The sequence below is a fragment of the Poromitra crassiceps genome (genome assembly GCF_964638095.1).
Source record: "Poromitra crassiceps genome assembly, chromosome: 16".
Lineage (NCBI taxonomy): Eukaryota > Metazoa > Chordata > Actinopteri > Beryciformes > Melamphaidae > Poromitra > Poromitra crassiceps.
In genome coordinates, this window is record NC_139645.1 from 40,509,263 (window position 1) to 40,527,679 (window position 18,417).

General features: G+C 41.7%; 1 long non-coding RNA gene and 1 pseudogene across 2 annotated transcripts in view; one reads left to right on the forward strand and one right to left on the reverse strand.

Annotated features, from left to right (window-relative positions):
• LOC310791642 (asc-type amino acid transporter 1-like) overlaps positions 1-18,417 on the forward strand; it is a 557,867-nt pseudogene that overhangs the window by 394,493 nt on the left and 144,957 nt on the right. The gene's annotated exons all lie outside the window — the stretch shown is intronic.
• LOC310790941 lies at positions 2,652-4,121 on the reverse strand. The gene is made up of 3 exons (XR_014553408.1): positions 4,049-4,121; positions 3,548-3,644; positions 2,652-2,790 (listed from the first exon to the last, which is right to left on the reverse strand). It is a non-coding gene; the product is annotated as an uncharacterized lncRNA (long non-coding RNA).

Below are 18,417 nucleotides of genomic sequence, written 5' to 3' on the forward strand. Positions count from 1 at the left end.
AGCACATGTACATATGATCATTTTGGCTCTTGGAATGTGTATTTTTGTGGACTGAAGGAGAGTATGCTGCTTGTAGTTCTTCTACGCTCAACTCAACTCAAAGTTTATTTATAAAGCACATTTAAAGTTGACCAAAGTGCTGTACAGGCTAATAAAAAGGCAAAACAGTAGCCTAAATGCAATGCAGCACATAAAACATACCATAGTATACAACACAATACCACAACATACAACACAATACCACAACATACAACACAATACAAAGGATTATAAGAGTTTTCGGGAGTCCAGCTCACCCTGAGTTGAAAGCCAGGGAGAAAAAGTGAGTCTTCAAAGAAGGTCTGAGCAGATCAAGTCACATGTGGAAATCACATGTGATTTTGAAATATGTGGTTTTTGGACACACGTTTCGTGTGACTCAACCACATGTTTTAATATCACATGTGGATGTTCACATGTCAAGCCACATGTGGAAGTCACATGTGATTTTGAAATGCCACATGTGATTGACATGTGGTTTTAATTGTGTGGAATTGTGTGGAAAATCACATGTGATTATGGAATATATGTGGTTTTTGGACACATGTTTCGTGTGATTCAGACCACATGTGATTGACATGTGGTTTTAATATCACATGTGGGAATATTCACATGTGGATACTCACATGTGGAAAATCACATGTGATTTTGGAATATATGTGGTTTTTGGACACATGTTTTGTGTGATTCAGACCACATGTGATTGACATGTGGTTTTAATATCACATGTGGATATTCACATGTGGGAAATCACATGTGATTCTGGAATATATGTGGTTTTTGGACACATGTTTCGTGTGATTAAGACCACATGTGATCGACATGTGGTTTTAATATCACATGTGGGAATATTCACATGTGGATATCCACATGTGACCTATAACCACATGTGGTTTTAGGACACGTGGTTTTGTTATTCCCTCCACATGTGAATATTCCCACATGATATTAAAACCAAATGTGATTCAATATGTTGTGGACCACATGTGGTTTTGGCACACGTTTTGGTTTTTCACATGTGATTCAACATGTGGTTGAAATGTTTAATTTCCATGTCCAACAACCACATGTGGTTCAAGATCACATGTGGGAATATTCACATGTGGTTGAAACACATGAACCTTCCAACATGTGATCTTGAACCACATGTGATTGTTGGGACATGTGTTACATGCCAATTGGAATAACATGTGAAAAACCAAAACACATTTCTCCAAAACCACATGTGGAAAACATAGAATCACACATGGTTTCAACATTACATGTGGGAATATTCCCATGTGGATGGAATAACATGAACAACAAATTCACATGTCCTAAGATCACATGTGGGAACATTCACATGTATTAGTAGACAACCACATGTGAATGATCCCTTCTTTGACACATTTTCCACATAATTTCAGATTACATACAATTTGACACATACCAGTAGGTTATTTGCAACACACAACACATGTACAAGAATAAAATTATCTTATTTATTAACAAAACTTCACCTTTTCATAACTGCATTTATCATACATCTCTAGAAAAGGGAGTGATTGACAGATCGCATGTACAGTGATCACGGAACAATTGCAGGTGAAGCTGCAGCTCTGATGGATGAAAAATAAAGATGGCAACAGCCACCACTTCAACTCCAAACGGGAGACCAAAATCAAAGGGAGTGATTGACAGATTGCATGTACAGTGATCATGGAACAATTGCAGGTGAAGCTGCAGCTCTGATGGATGAAAAATAAAGATGGCAACAGCCACTTTTTGGGGAGTTTAGCTCGATTGCCATTTTGTCCCCACTTACCCTAAATATACACTGTCTTTACGGTCACTCTCGATGCAGTATGGAGAGAGGGGTCATATTTAGCGATACAACAGTGGAGGCGGCACTACCGTTCAAAGGCAACAAAACACAGCGCCTAAAGCTCTATGCACATGTGTACATGTTGTGACTAGTTTATTCACCATGCTATGAAATAATAATCCATAGTTGCATGAAACATTATTTCCATAGTAAATCCATACCGGGTCACTTCCTTGTTTGTCTGTGGACAGCGCTTCCACGCATGCGTTATTTGCACATGCGCTGTACACCCGGCAGCGATGTTTACTAAATATTTATTTACCTCAAAAAATTGTTTTTCTGCATTTTGGATTAGTACCCGAGTCACAAGATGTACATAGAGCTTTTTGGCACTTTGTTTTGTTGCCTTTGAACGGCAGTACCGTTCTATCGCTAAATATGACCCCTCTCTCCATACTGCATCGAGAGTGACTGTAAAGACAGTGTATATTGGGGGGATATGGCAATCGAGCTAAACTCCCCAAAAAGTGGCCTATCCCTTTGTAATAACTATGCTAGGGTGTCATGTGAGCTTCTTGTGAGCCTTCAGAACTTGGGGCTGTGGTTCCATGTCGCTGTTCCGACCTCTCGCTGTTCCGACCTCCCCTCTCCCAGCCCCCATGCCTAAACCTAACCTCCCCCAGACCCTAACCCAAAACCTAACCTCTCCCACCCCCACGCCTAAACCTAACCTCCCCCAGAGCCTAACCCAAAACCTAACCTCTCCCACCCCCCACGCCTAAACCTAAGGTCGGCATTACGAGTGGTCGGCATAGCGGGTGGACACCGGGGCTGTCATGTCCCTTTCAGGGACAGCTTCCTGTGAGACTTCAGAACTTGGGGGTGTCATGTCCCTTTCAGGAACACCTTATCTGCCGCTGACAAGTCTTCTGATCTTGTTGGTTCCCCTGTGAAAATTTAAATATCATTAGAATAGCCCTGTGAAAATTTTAATATCATTAGAATAATCAAGGCAATTTCACAAACATACTGGGGTATTACAACCAAAACTAGGCAAACCTAGTGTAGTCCGGCTGTGAACTGAAACATTTGATTCAGGACTTTATATTCACAAATGGTCCCATAACTTACACAAAATATATGATGCATAGAGCAACATTCTCAGAATTTTGGGCAACACCCTATGCCCTAAAACAGATGCTGTAAAATGTGCCATGGATAATGGATGGAGATGCAATAAATCCAACAGAAAATGCTACAACAGAATCTGTGCCCCTACGCCCCGACTACAATTACAGCTCTATTATGAAACGAATACAACCCTAACACTGCAGGGGAAAAAAGAGCGATACAGGCAGAGAGATACACCAGATATCAGACCAGAACACTAATTGAGCACAGATCGGCTCTTCTCCTTTCAGAGAGAGCCTGGAGATGCAAGGTTAGCCTTCTTCTAATGGCTTTTCGGCAGAGAGGATGATGCCTTGTGGCACATCCCCTCCACCCCTTCATGCTCAGAACGCCCACGAGTTTAGCCTCAGGCAGGAAAATGTTTATCACATCACTGATGACATCACAATCGTGACAGACACCGCCAATTTTAATTAAGATATATCAATATAATATAAGCATGAATTAAGGTCAGGTTACATTCTATACGTTTTACACCCACTTTCAGTGATAGAGAAAACTAGAGAAACTTACTGTTCTTTGTCGCACTGCCTCACATCCTTCAACTTCTGGGCCATGCACTGTCTGATTAGAACCTCACTGGTGTTTGGGAACACAGCTTGCACTTGGTCTGTTGGAACAACAACAAAATACAAATTTACTTCAAGGTAAATTAAATTAAATAACTTAAGTTAACAAACAAAACAAAAAGACAGACCTCTTGACCAGAATATTTATTTTACACTATATTTTAGGCACTGTGTTTTGTTGACTTTGAGCCGCGATCCGCTTGGTCCTGTTTTAGTGCTGTCCATTTAACTACTGCACACCCCGACCCTCCAAACTGCACGGACAGTTGCTGTGAAGACGTGTATATCGATGTTTATTGGGGGCGATATGGAAAATTCGCTAAACTCCCCAAAAAGTGGCCTATCCATTTAAGTTTTTCAACTTATATCATCAAATGATGGTACTAACATGCATTGTCTGTGATCAGATTGCAATCCGATAGTGTGCTTGAAAACATTAGCATACCGTTGTTACAGAGATCACGGGTCCCAGGCTGCTCCGCCGTTTCATGGGGAAGGGGTGGGGTGGTGCTGGTGGAGACGGCAGTGGCTTCAGGAGACGACGGGAGACACAGGCAGAGAGAGAGAGAGGAAAGAGAGACACAGAGGAGAGAGAGAGGCAGAGACAGGGATAGAGGCCATTGACGCCTGGCGTATTTTCTGTGATCAGATTGCAATCGGATAGTGCTTGACCACATTAACCTGATTTAATTTACACCTGGTAATAATGTATCTCCAGTGTTCACATTGAAATCAGGTAAGCTCCATAGCATAGAGCAGTAGAAAAACTGCAGTGACTGTTGTTGTATGTGGATTGAGAGGATGCATTGCATGTACACTTGTGTTCAATGTGGTCACAATTAGAGATGCAACGGTATGAGTTTTTGATATTGGTATGATAACCTTGGACAAAAATACCACGGTTTCACGGTATCGCGGACCTTTATGTGTTATTGTGAAATCTGGCAACAAAAAAATAGCCTACGTAATTTTTTTTTGCGGTTGAACCAAATGCATTTTATTTTATTTTATCTAATTAACTCATGTAAAATTAAAACACACATGCTTATCTTTTGTCAAATCGGATTGGACACTGGACATAAATGATTGTTTCAATGTTAATGCGCGCACACACACACACACACACACACACACACACTTATTCGTATCCAAAAGTACTATAGGGCAAATATTAGAGATCCAGATATTTTTTAAGAAAGTTGCTGTACAGCACAGTCTATGATAGAACAGACACTGGATGCTTGTGTGTATCCATCCTCACTCTGTCTTGGGGACGTTTAGCCTACACCCTTACTTTCAAGTGGTCAAGCACTACCCGATTGCAATCTGATCACATCTGATCACAGAAAACACATGTTAATGCCAGGTGTAAATGGCCACATAGAGACAGAGGGGGATAGATATGATGGGCACCACTGCTAATTATTTAGCTAAAGCTAGCTACAGCAGGGTTCATACAGACATCACATTACAAGATTACATTTAAAGACTTTCAAGTACTCTTTCAAGCACTTGGTTTGGAAATAGGCTATTTTCAAGGTGCAGTACTTGATCCCCCCCTCAAAATCAAAGCACTTCAAGGAACCCTGTTACAGTGAATAAAACAAGTATAGCTACACATTCACTTACACTATAGGCAGCACACTGCATTAGAGGGGATTTAGAACCACAACCCTTATGATATTAATAGAACTTACCACAATGTATCCAGAGGTTGCACTGCAAGAGAAAAGGAAAATTCAATCTTTAGCAAGCTAACTTTTGACAAAGTCAGGCCTTAACAATAAAAGTAACAAACAGCACTTGCCAGATTATGTTTCCACATATTTTCCTTAGCATGGGAAGCTGCCAGCTAGCTCACGTTTTATTTTCTGTGTGCTGGAGGCATTTTCATGGCACAATTGTGTCAAACAATGCACTGTTAGCAGCATGCAATGCAGACCTTAGCTAACGTTGCACTAATAGACTACTGTTGCTCACGGAGGAAGAAAAAAGCATTGTATCTATGAATGGCAGGCTTACTACATGCTGCATAGCTTACGTTAGCTAACAGCTAGCTAACAGCAATTCCCACACAACTAACATTAAGCTAACTAACGCTAGTGAACTGTGATAACAATACCATGACCTCAACCACGAGTGCTCGTCTTATTTCCTTCAAAGCCCTTCAACCAAACCATGTAACGCTAGGTTAAGCTAACGTGATAGCCTAGCTACTTCAAACCAAGTTATTCTGTGCAGCTGGGGCTAGCATGCAGTAAACGTTAGATGCCCTAAACCAAACCATAGCAGTTGTTTTTTAACATTTGGCACGCAATGCAGACAATATATATAACATGCGCCATGTCGCCATCCAGGCGTTGTTGCTCGCTGAGACAAGAAAACTGCATTTTAATACATGACAGGCCTGACATATGCTACTGTTACAGGTCTCGGGCTGAGATCCCATAAACAGGTAACATCCTGTAAAAACAGGAGAAGGAATGAGACACGGACAAGGTGCTATGTTTACTTGCAGCTCCGCTCATCACAATTTATTTTATATTATTTTTTTATATACAAAATATATCTTTTTTTCTTTCTCTTTGTATTTTGTTTCCATATTTCAATGTTACTGTAACAATTCACATTTTCATCATATCCAAAAATATCATCAAAACAGGCTATAGTCACAATCTTATTCACATTCAAAATAAACAAACATTTTCCATGTTCCATTTCCTGAGTTAAATCAGTGTACTAAGGCATGAATAAATCCTCATTCAGTCTATAAAGTTAGCTAATGTTTCATTTACCACTACATTCCCACATTAGGCTACTAAGAAATGCAGAATCTCTAGGTTTTAACCTCTCATAGTGCAAAGAAATAAACGAAATTAACAGTACTAGCAACTACACATTGCTACTATGGCTGTGCCATTTCAATGAGAACATATGAGCTGACTTACAAAAACGAACTTTTAACAGTGCTTCTAAATTCTAACTAACATCACCACATATTCACTAAAACAGTTGTGTTCCCAAAACAATAATGCTTTACCAAAAACGAAATGTGCTGGAGCTTAAAACCTAAGACCTGTTTGGCTTTTACCATGTTTAGAAAGAAACGTTTACAGCCGGCGCCATTTTGCATCACGTTACAGTACAAACAAAAACGTTTTTCTACTTGTTCACAAAACCATCTAAATGCAGTCATTACACTTGCAAAATCGATCTACTACTTAGTTTAAATGTTAAGCAACGTGTATGTGCAGTTGTACAAGTGTTAATACTTTACCAACCTGTAAAAACAGGAGAAGGAATGAGACACGGACAAGGTGCTATGTTTACTTGCAGCTCCGCTCATCACAATGAGGAAGCCAACGAGAGTCCGCTTGTAAAAACAAAGAGGGTCCGTCCGAGAAGCGCACCAAGTCACACTGCCCCCTGTTGGCAACACCGAAAACTCCAAAGTGAATTAAATCCTGTCATTTCACTAACAGGCTATAGATGACCCTTTTGGCTGATTTTAGATTTTTCCCCTAACAGAAATAACATTGTACAAATAAAAATATATACACAACTACATAAATGTGACAATACATTGTGTGGGTGTCACACTACGTTAGCTAGCTAGATGCTAACGTTAGCTGTCGTCTATTCTGAGCTGACTGAGCCCATTACGTTAGCTGTCGTCTGTCTGGCCGAGTTGTTTTAACCTAAAATGAACGGCCAGTTTTGAAGAAAAACGTTACCAGTATGTAAAAATGTTTTGTCCTTACCTCAGACCTCAATGGCCTTCACTCAGCACGGGACAGCAGTGCCGTGCGACTGGTGCAACCATATATCTATGGGTGCAACTGCGGAGTGTGTTAAAAAGAATTGGAGGGAAATTAACAGATACTTTTATTCTCCGTTGTCAACACTGCGCATGCGCATGGATGTTTGATCTAATACTAGAGACTTGATGAAAACCACAAATTAAAGACTGATATCCCGCTGCCACTTTACGTTGTATCCGACAATAAAAAATGGTTCAACCATAAATATGAATAAAAAACTTTATATTAGATTATCAAATTATTAATTTTCAGCTATTGGAGTGGATACAATTAAAATTGAATGAAAAGCTGCATGCTTTTGTTTTATCAGTGCACACATTAAATTCTCACATGTGGAAAATGTTATTCACATGTGAATAAAGCATAATCACATGTGCGATTGCACGTTTCACATGTGACTTTGACACATGTAAAATTATCACATGTGGAAAATGTCTTTCACATGTGAATAAATCATAATCACATGTGAGATTGCAAGTTTCACATGTGACATTGACACACATAACATTTTCACATGTGGAAAAAGTCATTCACATGTGAATAAATCATAATCACATGTGAGATTGCATGTTTTACATGTGACTTTGACACACATAACATTTTCACATGTGGAAAATGTCTTTCACATGTGAATAAATCATAATCACATGTGAGATTGCATGTTTCACATGTGACTTTGACACACATTAAATTCTCACATGTGGAAAATGTTATTCACATGTGAATAAAGCATAATCACATGTGCGATTGCACGTTTCACATGTGACTTTGACACATGTAAAATTATCACATGTGGAAAATGTCTTTCACATGTGAATAAATCATAATCACATGTCAGATTGCACGTTTCACATGTGACTTTGACACACGTAAAATTATCACATGTGGAAAATGTCTTTCACATGTGAATAAATCATAATCACATGTGAGATTGCAAGTTTCACATGTGACATTGACACACATAACATTTTCACACGTGGAAAATGTCATTCACATGTGAATAAATCATAATCACATGTGAGATTGCATGTTTCACATGTGACTTTGACACACATAAAATTATCACATGTGGAAAATGTCTTTCACATGTGAATAAATCATAATCACATGTGAGATTGTATGTTTCACATGTGACTTTGACACACATTAAATTCTCACATGTGGACAATGTTATTCACATGTGAATAAATCATAATCACATGTCAGATTGCACGTTTCACATGTGACTTTGACACACGTAAAATTATCACATGTGGAAAATGTCTTTCACATGTGAATAAATCATAATCACATGTGAGATTGCAAGTTTCACATGTGACATTGACACACATAACATTTTCACACGTGGAAAATGTCATTCACATGTGAATAAATCATAATCACATGTGAGATTGCATGTTTCACATGTGACTTTGACACACATAAAATTATCAGATGTGGAAAATGTCTTTCACATGTAAATAAATCATAATCACACGTGAGATTGCATGTGTCACATGTGACTTTGACACACATTCAATTCTCACATGTGGAAAATGTTATTCACATGTGAATAAATCATAATCACATGTGAGATTGCACGTTTCACATGTGACTTTGACACACGTAAAATTATCACATGTGGAAAATGTTATTCACATGTGAATAAATCATAATCACATGTGAGATTGCAAGTTTCACATGTGACTTTGACACACATTATACTTTCACATGTGAACGTTTTTATTTCACATGTGAATAAAGCATAATCACATGTGAGATTGCAGGTTTCACATGTGACTTTGACACACATTATATTTTCACATGTGGAATATTTCATTTCACATGTGAGATTGCACGTTTCACATGTGAAAGTGAGTTTTCACATGTGAAATGGAAGATTTCACATGTGAATTACATGTGACTTTTTCTCTGATGTGCCAGGGCAGCTATTCCAGAGCCTAGGAGCAGCCGCCCCAAAGGCTCGGTCACCTCTGGTCTTCAGCCTAGTCTTTGGGACAACCAGCAGCAGCTGATTGGTTGATCTCAGTGCTGGGGCAGGAGCATGAAAGTGCAGGAGGTCACTAGCAGGATATGGCAAATAGTCTAATCTCCCAGAATGTTGGTGTTCCTTTAAAGGGATACGGCAACATTTTGAGAATTTAGGCCATTTGCCATATTGGTGATATTAAAACTAGAATGTACATGGTTTTATTTTCAATCTGTGTGCAGTACAAAATGGGGTAGAGCCCTCACTGCTACTTAACTTAGCGCTACAATGCTACAATGCTACTTATGGTACTTTTGCCTCTTCCCATTCAGTCGCCCAAAATACACATTCCAACAGCGCCAGAAACACTCATGTACATGTTGTGACTCCTGTTCTCACCACGCGATGAAATAATAATACAAAGTTACGTGAAACGCTCATTTCCGTAGTAAATCCACACACTGAGAACTAAACAAAGAGTAACCGAACTAACAGAGTATAACCGAAGTTACTTCTTCATTTGCCATGTGGCGCATGTGCTGTGTGCAGTGCTCCTGCCCTGTACTGATGATGTTTGTACTGGACACAGATTGAAAACTAGAACGACCGCACCATGGATTTATGCGTTATGAGTCCAAATCCCCATTTGAGGCAAATTGGAAGAAATTCCGTCAAAGTGCTCCTGAGATGTTGTGTTACAGAGCTTGGAAATTGGGTGTGTGAGGTCACAGTGACCTTGACCTTTGACCACCAAAATGTAATCCGTTCAACCTTGAGCCAAATTGGAAGAAATTCCATCAAGCCATTCTTGAGATATCGCTTTAACGAACTTGGGAATGGCATTCGTGCGGTCACACTGACCTTGACCTTTGACCATGAAAATCGAATCAGTTCATCATTGAGTCCAAGTCGATGTTTGAGGCAAATTTGATGAAACTCCGTCAAGGCATTTCTGAGATATCGCGTTAACAAGCTTGAAAATGGCATTCGAGAGGTCACAGTGACCTTGGCCTTTGACCTTTGACAACCAAAATCTAATCAATTCATGCTTGAGTCCAAGTCGATGTTTGAGGCAAATTTGATGATATGCCGTCAAAACATTCCTGAGGTATCGCGTTAACAAGCTGGAAAATGGCGTTCGAGAGGTCACAGTGACCTTGGCCTTTGACCTTTGACCACCAAAATCTCATCAGTTCATCCTTGAGTCTAAGTCGATGTTTGAGGCAAATTTGATAAAATTTCGTCAAGGCGTTCCTCAGATATCGCGTTAACGAACATCGGACGGACGCACGGACGCACGGACGCACGGATGTACGGACGGACGTACGTACGTACGTACGGACAACCCGAATCCATAATGCCTGGCTATTGCCGACTGAGGCATAATAAAGCCATGTACATTCTAGTTTTGATAATTTGCAATAGGGCAAATGGCCTTAACTCTCAAAATGTTGGTGTATCCCTTTAAGGCAGAGGTGTCAAACTTATTTTAGTCCGCTCGCCACATGGGACCCAATTTGGTCTCAAGTGGGCCAGACTAGACAAAGAAAATCTAAATGCATAATAATCTATAAATAGCATCTCAAAATGTCCCCGAGTCTTTTAATGTAAAGATTAGGCCTACAGGTTCATTCATCAATATTAGGTGTCGGCCAAGCTTGAAAATGTAGAGTGGACTTCTCAATGCAATTTCACACTGCAAAGTCATTCTGTCGGCCGGATTGGACCATTTGGCGGGCCGGTTCTGGCCCCCCAGGCCATATGTTTGACACCCCTGCTTTAAGGCATGACGGCTACTGGCCTGATGTCATTCTCTTATGTGCTGTGAGGGCCTTATAATTATTTTGTTGTATAATATATATTTAGTAAAAAAAAAAAAAAAAAAAAATCATCACTTATTTGTAGCAGTGGGTTAAATGTGTGTTTCTTTTTCACCAGGATCATGTGATGATCATGTGACCAGAGGGTACTGTGTAATAGAGCACCGCACAAATGAGTCCGGAAGTATACTTCCGGGTTCGTCAGGGGAAAAGTGAATGGGGTTTTAGAATGGGGATTTCACCTAAATGCATAAAATAAGGTCTGTGGTTGAAAAAAGTTTATGGGAGTGTGAATTTGGGTTCAGCAGGATCATCTTCACAAACAGGAATAACTTTTATGACTTTTGGAACAAAAATGCGTTTTTTTAACGCGATTTTCAGAAAAAGCTTCAAAAGACATAAAAGTGTAGAACGTTTGTGAAGATTATCCTGCTGAACCCAAATTCGGGCTCCCATAAACCTTTGTTAACCACAGACCTTATTTGAATCCCCGTTCTAAAACCCCATAGACTTTTCCACTGACGAACCAAAATGGCGGCGATTTCTGGTTAAGCCTACAAAAATACGCCATCCCTGCGGTACTCTATTAAAGATGGCTCCTTGTATATATTTTCTTGATGTCTGTAGAAGAGCAGCGAATTGAGACGTCACATGTGGGATGTTTAATAAAATGAACCAAAGGGAGTGACAGTGTGCTGACCTTTCTTTGCCTTTTAATGTTGGACATCTTGACCATTGATTATAGCGCCCCCATCAGGATCATTGGGGAATACTGCAGGAATAATTGCATTATTTGACAGATTGTGTGTGTGTGTGTGTGTGTGTGTGTGTGTGTGTGTGTGTGTGTGTGTGTGTGTGTGTGTGTGTGTGTGTGTGTGTGTGTGTGTGTCTGTCTGTGTGTGTGTGTGTGTACGTGCGTGCGTGCGTGCGTGTGTGTGTGTGTGTGTGTGTGTGTGTGTGTGTGTGTAGGGGGTATCATAGCATAACGTTGCTGTTTATTTTGCCTGGCGTTAATCTACGGCTCCTCTGTGTTCACATCTCTCTTCAGGGTGACGGCGCATTGCTCAAAGTTTAGTGACATAGCATTTAGCATTCACGTGACACTTTAGGCTAATGGATCGGATCGGATTGTACTTTTCTTCCCCTCCGATATCGATCCAGTGCCTTTGGCCAGATCGGCTCCGATACCGATACCGAGTATCAGATCGGCCCAACGATCCCTATTCATAACTCCTATAACCTCAGTTCCAACACTTGGCTACATTTGAAGCTACCAACTGCGGACTGAGGCTGGAACATATTTTACTTTGGCCTTTGGTCTTGGAACGACCTGCAGACTTGTCTGAAATTAGTCTCCCTCATGTCTTTGTCCAGTTTTAAACAAAACATCTGAAATCCTTCCCTCAAGCTGCTCTTGTCACAATGCATAACTTATTTTGCCATGTTCTTTCTTTCTTATGTATTTTGTTGTGTTCTTGTGACTATTGTGAAATGACAGTTTGTGCTTTGTGACTGTGGTTGTTGCGGCTTGACAGTTGTTTGGAACAACACCTTTGGTACTCCGTTGCGTGTCATCCCTTCTGCCACTTGAGATTTGCAGATGGCCTTCGTTGCAATTCTAGAATATACAGTTCTTACATGCCAACGTTGCTGCCTTCTTGGCCAGGTCAGAGAGATTTTATATATAAATGTTTTTTTTATCTGGTTAAATAAAGGTTAAATAAATAAATAAAATAAGCTTAATCAAAGAGTAAAGTTTGAAGTCTACTCTTAAATGTGGAGACTGAGGGTGTCTTGCCTCCGGGACCGAGACTGGAAGATGGTTCCAAAGAAGAGGAGCCTGGTAGCTCCCATTCTACTTCTCAGAACTCTATGAACCACGAGTAGGCCTGCCTGCATGGGAGCACAGTGCTCTATTAGGGTAATATGATACTATGAGCTCCTTAAGATATGATGTTGCCTGACCATTAAGGGCCTGTAGGTGAGGAGAAGGATTTTAAATTATATTCTGTATTTTACAGGGAGCCAGTGCAGGAGTACAGTATGGAGAAATATGATCTCTTTTCCTAGATCTTATCAGAACACATGCAGCAGCATTCTGGATCAGCTGGAGCCATCTAGCCTAAGAAGCATAGGCAGATTACAAGACATTCTTTATTTACATTCTTCATTTACTGAACTTACATCGATTAGAAGAGAGATACTTATATAAAAAACAACTTGAGTCATGTGATGTTTGCATGTGAGTGTGAGAGAGAGAGAGTCTGACAGGCAGGAAACAGCTGTGAGCATGCACTGAGAAACCGACAGCTCTGTTAAACAGGATGAGGTTTGGTAGAACAAGAGGTGTTATCACTCCTCCCTGTGTCACAGCTCAGAGAAATGTTGCTTCATAGAAGCATGGGGAGGGGGAGCATTTCATAGAAATCCCACCCACCCCCAACCCCCCCCACCCCGCCCTACCACAATGCACCAAGTAACGACACTCTTATAGGCGATATGATATGAACGACTAAATGTAAAGTTATTGACAGCATCAGCATGTCTGATGAGCCCTGGTTTAAAGCCCTGTGCTCGTGGGCCTCTGGGCCAGTGCCCGGTTGGTCCGTTCAGTAATCCATCCATGGGTAGAAGAACAACAATTTAGGATAAATGACCAAATCAACTTAAAGAGCTGAAGTGACATCTCAGTGTCTGTGATGACGTATCCGAGTGAAAATAAACATCGCTTTGACTGGAACAGGGCCGTGATGCGGGATGATTTGATTCAACTGTTCTGGGGACTGGAGTTCACGTTGGCCAATATTGGCGCTTGTATGTTGTGTTCTGCCTCCAAATGAGTGGGAGTGGGATCCGCATAGAACCGGGCTGCTTCCGTGCGAAGTCTGCGAACACTCCAATGAAGATTGATTGACAGCTGTCATGTCATGATATAATCATACTAGACTGTAGACAGTAGACAGTTATGAATGAAATCCTGAAAGATTTTGATGTGAAAAAGTGTGAAAAACTAAAAAAAATTGATTTTTGTGATATTTTTTTGCATACATTATTAAATAGGTGCACTGAATACCCAGCCAGGGATGTGATCTAAAATAAAATAGTAATTTTCAGTTCGTCTTAAAAAAATGTGGACAGAAAAAATGCTTGTGAAGCGTTCCCAGTGGCGTTTGCAGCCGTGTGGAGGATGGAACAAAACCCGAGGGGAACCGGACCGCCTTGCAGCCGCTCTCAGTGGATCCCAGGTGTCCGGTCAGGCTGCCCAGAGGGAAATGCAGACTGGTGAGAGCGGAACAGGTGAGCAGGAGCCCCTGGAATCCCCTCAAGGACCCCTGATGGTCACCGGACCCCACGTTGAGAACCACATTGATATTTGTGTCACAACTTCAGCTTTGACACTCAGGGACATGGTGAAGGTTATTGTAGGGTACTTCTAAAATGTGTTGTGCGTCGGGCTCATGTGAAGGCCAAACAATGCATGGTCATGACAGGGAGGTGTTTGACATTGCAGTATTTCAGCTTTCAAAGGCACATACCCTTAATCTGGCTTCCACCCTCGTGCACGTATGGACACCTGAGCAAGCCGGAGGTAGGATGGGGGCGCGAACCTGCGACCCTCATGTTGGTGGGCAGGGAATCTACCGCTACACTACCTGGACTCCCCCGGCCAATGGATTTCAAAGCTGATGCCTCCATTGGAAACAGCGTGACTCTGCACACGACCGCACCGCAGATTTATGCCTCCACCATTAGTTCATTCTTGAGTCCAAATCGCCATTTGAGGCACATTGGAAGAAATTCCGTCAAGCGCTCCTGAGATGTTGCGTTACAGAGCTTGGAAATTGGGTGTGTGAGGTCACAGTGACCTTGAACTTTGACCTTTAACCATCAAAGTCTAATCAGTTTATCCTTGAGTGCAAGTCGATGTTTGAGCCAAATCAGAAGAAATTCCATCAAGCCATTCTTGAGATATCGCGTTAACAAACTTGGGAATGGCGTTCTTGAGGGCACAGTGACCTTGAATTTTGACCACCAAAATGTAATCAGTTTATCCTTGAGGCCAAGTTAATGTTTGAGGCAAATTTGATGAAATTCCGTCAAGGCATTCCTGAGATATGGCGTTAACAAGCTTGAAAATAGCGTTCGAGAGGTCACAGTGACCTTGACCTTTGACCTTTGGTCATCAAAATTGAATCTGTTCATCCTTGCGCCAAAGTCGATGTTTGAGCCAAATTGGAAGAAATTCCATCAAGTCGTTCTTGAGATATCACCTCATCGAACTTGGGAATGGCATTCATGAGGTCACAGTGACCTTGACCTTTGACCATGAAAATCTAATCTGTTCATCCTTAAGTCCAAGTCGATGTTTGAGGCAAATTTGATGAAACTCCGTCAAGCCATTCCTGAGATATCGCGTTAACAAGCTTGAAAATGGCGTTCGAGAGGTCACAGTGACCTTGGCCTTTGACCACCAAAATCGAATCAGTTCTTGAGTCCAAGTCGTTGTTTGAGGCAAATTTGATTAAATTCCGTCAAGGCATTCCTCAGCATTAATGAACATACGACGGACGGACGGACGGAAAACCCGGATCCATAATGCCTCGGGCCTGGCTATCGCCGACGGAGGCATAATAAAAGTGGGTATGCCAGAATCTTCAAATAATGAAATGCAACAGATTGTACAAAATATAACAATCCTTATTACAATCAAATAAATAGGCAACCCTAATGCATCAATATAAAAGGGGAATGAGGGATGCAGACAGTTGGAGGCAACCAGCTACATCAGTGCTTGCATAGAGAGGCAAAGTGACCGCCTACTTCCTGCTTCAGCACTGTAGCAGAGATTTTCATCCAGCATTTATTTTCCCATAGACAATTTGTAAAATGCTTATAAAAAATAGTTTTACTTGTTCAAACCAAATGGTTCAGATATATTTAGAATCGAGGGAGTCCATAGAACATTTTACTCAGACCAAAACAAAAAACAACATTGAAAATATATTTTCTTTAAACCCGCATTTCTTTTAACGTTTTGGTCTGAGTGAAATGTTATGTGGTCTCTCCAGTTTCTAAATATAGCTGAACCGTTTGGTTTGAACAAGTAAAACTATTGATAAACATTTTATGAAATGTCTATAGGAAAATAAATGGCGGATGAAAATCTCTGGTACAGTGCTGAAGCAGGAAGTGACGTTTTACTTTGGCTCTCTGAGTAGGACCACTGCACACAGCCAACACATGGCTACACACTATATTAGGGCACACCACTCAACATGGCACGCTATCACCCTCTACAGGAGGCACTGCAAGTTATCAATCAAAGTAAGCACGCAAGCACTGCATATGACCATTACTAGACTAGCGGCGGCAGCTAATGGGGATCCTTTTAAATAAACAAATAAACTGGATTAAAGTGAAATGGGAATGTCCCCTCTGTATTTAATTACCCCTCCAATCTGTTTCCCCCCACCGCCACCCTTATTAAAAGCTACAAATAGGCCTAAATGCACACATGAGAAAATAGAGACAGGAACTTACAATATTTTATTTAAAAGTTAAACTTAACTCGCACGCTTGGGCGCGACCCTCCCCGGGGTCTGCGCTTTGGACGCCGTCCAGCTGCCCGGGGAAATGGCTTCGCTGGACGGTGTGAACAACAGCATACAGCAGAGTTGATCAATTGGATTCAGTCGGCGTCATGCAGGACGTCCGACTGCAGTACATATGGGAGCTATGCAGGCTGCAGCATCGACACTCTCTATTGGCTCATTTCCACCACATTTTTCTGCCCTGTACAGCTCGTCACCACTCGGCTCTAATCGTATCAGCCCTATGGACGTTTTGCTTCCACCGCGGATCATCTGCCCCCACCCACCCCCGCCCACAGCTGGTCGTCTAAAAATAGCGACCGCATATCTGTCCTTCGGCTATAACATAACGTTACAATTAAATCCATCCACAGAACTTTTAAACTGTTTATGAAATACTGGTGCCTCTAAATGACCTACAGTGTACATGGGCAAATGTGACAATCGGCCAAGAGAATGGATATCACAGGCATGCGCTGCGCTGTGCGGGGACGGGAGAGGCGCAACAGAGTGAAGCCTCTACCCCGCAGCCTCTCACCAGGCAAGACCGGGGCTTCCAAACACCCGCTGCGGCCTAGCGGAGCGCTGCAGCCTCCACTCAGCTACAGAGCTCCCTGAGCGAGCAGCAGACTTTTTTCTCAGACAATTGAACACCCGCCACGATTTTATTTCACCGGAGGTGAAGGCAGCGACACAAAATACTGATTCAGCCAGACTGAATATACATAACAGAAGATAAGGTAAGACCACTAAACTGGTATGCAGCCGCCAGCATTGCATTGACAGTCAGTAGACAGAGTAAACACGATTCTCTCTGACCAATCAGTAGCCATCAGAGTTTTACGTCACCATTTGGGACCTACTCGCCAGCCCGAAGTACCCCGACGAGGCAGGGACCAAAAGTAGCACGACTCGGCCTCAAATCAAACCGAGCTGGGCCGGTTTTTGACGGTGGGATGAGACCAAAAGTCGAGTCGAGCGGAGCGGAGCGGGACCGCGCTACTAGCTGCTGTGGAATTGGGCCATATAGGTCTCGTCCCTGGCTGGCTCCTCCTAGGCCACACATGGGCAAAATGCAGCCCCAGGGCCGGACCTGGCCCCTGGACCATCTCAATCCGGCCCCCCAATGTCCTCAAAGAAAAACAACCCCCCCCCCCCCCCCCAAAAAAAAAGTATTATGTTAATAAATCTCATCTGCTACAGCCATTGGATTTGTATCACTATTATATCGGGAGATTAACAAGAAATTACCAATCACAACGGGAGAGAGGGTTAAAAATAGGGAGGCAGGTATAATCTCCAATGTGTGGCCCTTCGCTTACTTCAGGCATGTCCAAAGTCCGGCCCGGGGGCCAGATGTGGCCCTTTGACCGATCTCAAGTGGCCCTCGACTTGTCTCTCAAAATATACTATGTGGCCCTCCACACAGTATTGGTTAATCAAGCAAGTTCATTTCACATTTTTTCCATTCACCTATGATGACAGCACTATCATACAGTTTGTAGACAAGCACCAAGTAGGAACAACACAGGCAGAACTAATGTTTTCAGATGGTAAACACAATCCTTAGAGTAGCCTACAATTGTATTGTATGTGATTTTTATTTTTATAAG